The sequence below is a fragment of the Cynara cardunculus genome, assembly GCF_001531365.2.
Source record: "Cynara cardunculus var. scolymus isolate 2C chromosome LG 13, CcrdV1, whole genome shotgun sequence".
Classification (NCBI taxonomy): domain Eukaryota; kingdom Viridiplantae; phylum Streptophyta; class Magnoliopsida; order Asterales; family Asteraceae; genus Cynara; species Cynara cardunculus.
This window is the reverse complement of record NC_037540.1, coordinates 32,129,281-32,136,925: the sequence shown is the minus strand read 5'-3', so window position 1 is coordinate 32,136,925 and position 7,645 is coordinate 32,129,281.

Below are 7,645 nucleotides of genomic sequence, written 5' to 3'. Positions count from 1 at the left end.
TGGCGAGAATAACAGCTGAACTACGAAATTTAAATTACAAACTGAATATAAACTAGTTTTCCTACTACAAAGCTTTAAAGAAGATGCTCCAAGGTGCTGGTGGAAAAGTTGGAGTTGAGATGGATTGGAGATGCCTTCAAATATATAGGGGGAAAGGTGGGACCCAAACTCTTTGTCCAATGGGTAATGACCACCCATCACCATATGTCTTCTTCAATCATGATCAAGTCACCTCCTCTTGAAAGGTTGCAAAAGGGTGAAGGTACAATCAATAAATGTGATGGAAAAGCCATTMCATYATGGTACAAAATGAACTCATCCAAGTCTCATCATCCCATAACTAGGTTCAATCTTCCATGCAACCAAGTAATTAGATTTGAACTKARCATTAACTCCCAATAATATCCAAGAATATGAATATCACAATTTTGTTCAAATCCAACTAGATGCCAAATTTTCCAACAATAAAGAGTTTTTTAGACAATAATTAAATTCTTAACCTTTCATCACCTCTTAACATAATTTGGACCAAAAATATAGAATATGAGCAAAATGGGTACCAAAGATACAAATAAAATAGGGGTATAGAACAACAAATAACTCTAACAAAATGAGAGTTATCAGATGCATATTAGGATGAGATGCATCGGATCATTGCCCTTAGCAATCACGATTCATGGGTGAGTTTGAGATTAAAGGTGATCAAGGGTCCAGGTTCCTTTTTACGCTTCTCACCTTAACTTTTCTTCTCATACGATCCTTCACTCACTCACACACACACACACACACACATATATATATATATATATATTAATCAAAACATATTCGTCTCCCCTCTTATCAGACCCTCCCCAATCCCACGTCGGTGACACTTTATATTCCAGGTCAGTTTTTCCATCCATCTTCTCTGGCCACCACATGCCAGAGCACACACACTAGAACACAACCACACACAAAAAATCAACTGAAATCCAAGATCTAATCACCAATTCAATCAAAATCAAAATAAAAAAACTCATAGATTAACCAAGTGGAATTCTTAAATATATTTGTGCTTATCAAAACATTCATTCAACTGATTCCAAAGAAAAAGCAATTGTAATATATCAAAATACCCAGGCCGAGATCAGAAACCCATTTCATTGAATAATCAATAACCAAGCTTGAAATCTTGATACAAATTAGGACATCGGAATTAATAACCCAGTTCCAATGAAAATTTAAACAAATCAGGGCACCAAAATCCAAACCAAATTCAACTATTTGTCGTGTTAGATCATATTCATTTGTGGAGAGAAGTATTGGAAATGATTTGGGATGCTGATATGGAAAACACACATGTGAAGTTCGTCTCTGGAACAAATAAATAACTGATCTTTAATATTGATACTAGTCATTGGAATTTGTACGAGAGTTATGTAACCAAAATCTGTTGTTTGTCTTCTTGTGGACTCCAAAAACCGTCCATGGCGACAAGTTAAACCTCGGTTTCGAGCATTAAAATCGACTGTGAGAGGTATGGGTTAAGGGTTGGGTTGGGATTTATGTGGTCGGAGGATGTAGGTGACTAAGGAGGGAAGACGTAAGTGATGATGAGGATGGGCAAGGTGGGAGACCGGTGGGGTGTTCGTTGGATTTTAAGATAGCAGGGATTTTGAGTTTGCTGGATGTTTTAAAAGTGATTGCCATGGTGTAGTTCTTGAGACCGAAGATCCATGGATAAGTGACACAGAGAGGGGAGGGTCCTTTGGAGGTAGTTTTAGGTGGTTGTTTTTTGGAAAGGTGTTCTAGGCATGTTCTAGGCTATGGCTACAAGAAATCAGCATTCACAAACTCAGTGGCCACAATTGTTTTGTCGTTTAGAATTGAACTCTGGACAAATGAAATATTCTATCATATTTTCTAGGACCTCAACCACTAGGCTACAAACTCTTGTGGTTTAGTTCTAGGTTGTTCTTGGGGGTAGTTCTAAGTTCTTGAGTATGAATGTATATATAAAATATAAATAATGTATTATACAATATATAATATTATATAAAAAATACATATTTTTATTTTTAAACGAAAATCAAAGAAAATATATAATGACTAAAAACGTTCTTTACTTAACTAGGCTGTGTTAAGAAAGTTAGAGGAAAAGACTTAATTCGTAACAAACTTGAAACCATAATAACCATGTATGTACCTATTTTTGTTTGGGGGACCTAATAAAAAAAGAGTAAACAATTTTGGTCCCTATGGTTTACATCAATTTCTAAAAGTGGTCTTTAGACTTCAATAACTACAATTATCATCCCTACTGTTTACATTCTTCTTTGAAAATAGTCCCTAGTCATTAACTCCTTTAGATTAATCCGTTAAGTGGGGGTTATATATGTCCTTTTACCCCTTTTTTTCTTTTATCTTAGGGACTAAATTTGTAGTTTAATGCATTTTCCTTTTTTTTCTATTTATATATAACAATACATACACACACACAATATATATATAATCACACATACACATATATTTATATTTATATTTACATTTTATTTAAAAAAAATGTTATAATCATCTTCTTAATCATATTACTAGGATCATTTCAGCCTAAAAGCTTGGATAAGTTTTTCAGTTCTTTTTTTTCAAGGTTCTTTCCTCTTTATATTCAGGGAAAAAACCAAAGATGAATCTTGAAAAAAGGAACCGAATAACCACTAAAAAACACCATTTTTCCCTAAATATAGGATGAGATCAGAAGAGAACAATAAAAATTACTTGAAAAACTCATCCAAACTGTTAGATTGATATGATCTAACTGATAGGGTTAAAAATGTGATTATAACCAATTTTAAGGAATATATATATATATATATATATATATATATATCACACCATTTTTTAAATCAAAAATCGACGAAATATAATAAAATTTTGAGTGAAACAAATTACACAAAAAAATATCATTTTATTATCTATAATTTGACCTTCATTTTAATATATTTTCTCATTTGTTTCTTTGTGGTTCTCCATTATTATTAAATTTTTTTTTGTATTTCAAGATTTTTCCTTAAATATAGGGATGTGATTAGATTGAAATATCACAAATATGGTCACTTTTAAAAAGAATATAAATATAAAGTACTCCTCCGGTGTCATAAAGTGCATGGTTGATATGTAATTTCATTAAGACATGATTTCTTTCTACATCTCTTCAAAACCTTTTTACCCTCAATATTCCATGTTGAGCTAATAGTACACTTAACAATGTCAAGGTACTGGGAACTTCTATTGTTTTCCTATATTCATGGCATAAAATATTCCTATTTTATACTTTTATTTTTACACAACTAATACATACATACATCAACCCATATATATATATATGGACCTAATTAGATGAAAACTAATTAGTTTATGGTAGTTGTGAGATTCAATTTTAACCACAAATCAATAGATAAATTAGAAAATTTATAATTTTGGTAATTTTGAATTAAAATTTTAATGCAAAAACATTTTAGATTTTTAGGTATTTTAAAACTCTTCTCTCTCCTCTCTTCTCTCTCCGTCCCCCGGCCACCGTCCTCCGGTGATACCACAATGGAATCACAATGCATCATATATGTGCTTGGGTATCACACTGAGGTCGTTTGTGTGGTCGATCGGAGATGTAACACACTGGTATCACAATGCATCTTATATATGCTTGGGTATTACACTGTATCTTTTGTTTAACAGAGTCAATATTTTTAGGTATCACAATGGTTTCACCGGAGGACGGTGGCCGGAGGACGGTGGCCGGAGGACGAAGGACGGAGAGAGAAGAGAGGAGAGAAAATACCTAAAATGTCCTTGCATTAAAATTTCAATTCAAAATTACCAAAATTATAAATTTCTTAATTTATCTATTGATTTGTGGTTGAGATTGGATCTCACGGTTACCACAAACTAACCAGTTCTTCCTTGAATGGGTCCCTATATCTATACTTATAATAAATAAGTAACTTGGGTAACACGTGTCATCTTCTGGTGAGACGGTTTTCTTGTTTTCCCGCCTAAACACGTATCTGAACACAATTTACATTAGTGGTTCAGTTAGACTCATTTGAACGTATCTAGACGCAATTTACATTAACAGTTCAATTATACCCATTTGATTGATCACTACTAAAAAATGTGGTTTTTCCGACGGCCAAATTCGTCGGAAATCCATAGGAAAAACAACCATCCGACGAATATTGCCGTCGGAAAAACCCCGTCGCTAAATGCAAATTCAGTCTGAAATCTGTCGGTAATGTTCAAAGAAGTTTTATTTATATTTTTTTCCTTCCAAAAATATATACTTAAAAAAAGTTCAAAATTTCCGACGATTAATAATTTTTATAATAAAAAATTATATTCCGTCAAAATTTATTAAAAAAAGTTTTTTATTTTTTTCTTATAAAACATATATTTTTTAAATAAATTCCGGCGGTGTGATAACCAGATCCTGGTTATTACCCAAGGTAAATAATATGTGATTATCTGATTAAATGATTACAGGATAGCATGATAAATTAATACATGCTGATATGTGAAGTTGTGTATTAATTGAATATATATATATATATATATGTATATTTATATGCATAAGACATATTATGTATGCATGGAATATGGATGTATGCATATGAGTACATGTGTGCATGATGGTTTAAGCATGAGGTGGAAAGGAGAAGGAAAGGCGGTTAGCCGACCTTCCATATTTGGAAGGTATAAAAAGGAGTTGAGTCTCTTCATTTATTATTTTCCTGTTATTTTGAGAAAGTTGAGAGAAGAGAGAAGAGTTGACCGGATTTCAAAAGGGTGATTTCAAGTGTTTGAAGAATCAAGTTGGTTTCAAGTTTTGATTTCAAAAGCTTATTAAGGTGAGTGGTTTCTAACCCTTTTTGCATAAAATTACTACTGGTTTTATTTGTATGTTTCATGTTATTATTCTTTAGAAAGAAGCCTTGCATAGTTTTGTTTTAGTGCTTATCCGGACAAAGAGTGACCGGATAAGTATTTAAACCGGACAAGCCTTGAGCGGCTTATTGTCCGGATTAGTTTAAACCGGACAAGCCTTGAGCGGCTTAGATTAGTTTAAACCGGACAAGCCTTGAGCGGCTTATTGTCCGGATTAGTTTAAATCGGATAAGCCTTGAGCGGCTTATTGTCCGGTTTAGTTAAACCGGATAAGCCTTGAGCGGCTTATTATCCGGATGATGAATCGATTAAGTGGTGAGCGGTTTATTTAAACCGGTCAAGTCTTGAGCGGATTGTTTTAAACCGGACAAAGCATAGGAGGAGTGTTGTCTAGATCGTTATAAATCGGACAAAGGGTGGATGGAGAGTTGTCCGGATTGTTTTAAACCGGGCAAGATGATTTTGTTTCCAAGTGTTTAAATCGTTCAAGCTTTAAGCTAGGTATTGACCAGATTAGTTATCCGGACAAATATGTTAGAATTTATTTTAAGTATAAATCGGACAAAGAGGGATAAGTTGTCCGGATTTTATATCCGGATAACTTGTCCGGATATCTTTTAGTTGGAATTTTTTATAAGTTTTATATTTAAACTTTTTATATGATTTTTAAACTGTCTATTATTGGGGTTTATTGTGAATTATAAAATGGGTATTTTTATATCCTTTTAAATAAAGATATGTTCCTACCAAGCGTGGTGACGTAAGTCTGTTTTGGTATGAAACTATATTTTGGGAAACCTTCCTACCAAKCGTGGTGACGTAAGTCTGTTTTGGTATGGAAGTGGATTTTATAAATTGTTTCTACCAAGCGTGGTGACGTAAGTCTGTTTTGGTATGAAACATTGTTTTAATTAGTAGTTCCCCAGACGTGGTGACTTTTGTCTGTTCTGGTTTGGAACTGGGAATGGGTACTTTCAGACGTGGTGACTTATGTCTGTTCTGGTAAGTAACCCTGTTTTGGTGGAGGAATAAGGGTGGCATAGCAAGGAGAGGTGTACTTGGAATAAGGGTGACATTGTTATATGTGGATATTATTATAACTCTTATTATTATTACTAAATTGGATTTAATAACTTTGAGTCATCATTTCTTTGTGACCTGATGAATTAAAGATATTATTCCTATTTAGAAGTAATAATTTAGATGTTATTGAAAAGGGGAAAATGGTTTGTCATATCAGGCAAATTTTGCCTTAAATCTTTCCTGTTAAAGGAATGGTCTTTTAATTCAAAAGTTTTGATACTGGGAATATTGGATCTCTATTCAGAGATATTTTATTGAGGTTCTTAGATATACTTCTTTTTGCATAATATTGTGAGTTGCATCAATTGTTATGTTGCAGTATATTTCAAAGCAAAATTACATTATCATATTTTGGTGTTCATCACCCTGCATTTGCAAAGAAGGGATTTACTCACTAGACCGTATGGTCTAACCATCGTTTTCTGTTTTAAATTATGCAATGCAGGAATAGCTGGGTCCGGGGATATAAAAGGGAAAGAGAAAATGTTATTATTTTCCTAACCTGTTATTTGCTTTTGAAGATACATGTTATATTACATGTAGTAGTACARGATTTGTTTTGGAAATTTTATATGTAAATTTTGTACATATAGTAATCCTTGTACTAGTGGGACCTTTTGATGTAATTCATGTTTCTATGTAATGAAATATGTRTTYTATGCAAATGTGGTGTTTGGGGGTGTTACAGAAGTGGTATCAGAGCCTTAGTTTAAGAGATTTAGGTATTCATAGCATGATACCTAGACTTAAAATGTCATTTGCATGTTAAGAGTCCCGGACATTATTAGTATCATTGGAATAAAGTATAATGGGTTAAAGAGAACAGTATGTAAGGTGAATTCGAATTACAAATGGCCAATGTAATTATGAATTTACAGGTACATATCTGTACTTGGACACCATATTATATTTGGGAATGTGAATACGTGATATTTAATACTAAAATATCTGCAGATGTCTAATCAATCACGAAGGTTAGAGAGAATTGCCCGCCATATATCTGAAGAAAGGGAAGAGTCACCTTTAATCTTCCAACTAGCATGTCTAGAAATAGAGGTCGGGGAAGACCAAGGGGACGTGGTAGAGGAAGAAGTCAGTCTCATGGAAGGGGTCAAACTGAAATATATTATGAACATGAGGAATCCCACTCTGGGAATGCTCAACAAGAACAAAGGCAACAATCAGAATTTATAACAAGAAATGATTTAGCAGAAGAAATGGAAAAACTGAGGGAAACTCTAATATCTATTATGGGACTGCCAGCTAGAATAGAAACTGAGCGAGTTGGAATTAATCCTCCAGCTCCTTCAGCAGGCAGCAATAATCGAGGAGGAGATATAAAGATGTTTCTAACATGTAACCCTCCAACCTTTTCAGGAGAAAGAGATCCAGTTAAAGCAATGTGTTGGATAAAAGAGATTGAATCAATATTTAACACTAGTAGGTGTTCTGAAGAAGATAAGGTTAGATTTGTTGTATCTATGCTCAAATCTAATACCTTATATTGGTGGGATGTGGAGTCCTCCACACAACCAAATATATTGCAAACAATGTCTTGGGAAGAATTTGTGAGTAAATTTAAAACACAATTCTGTCCTATGACCGCAGTAAGACAAATGGAGGAAGATTTTCTTAAGTTAGA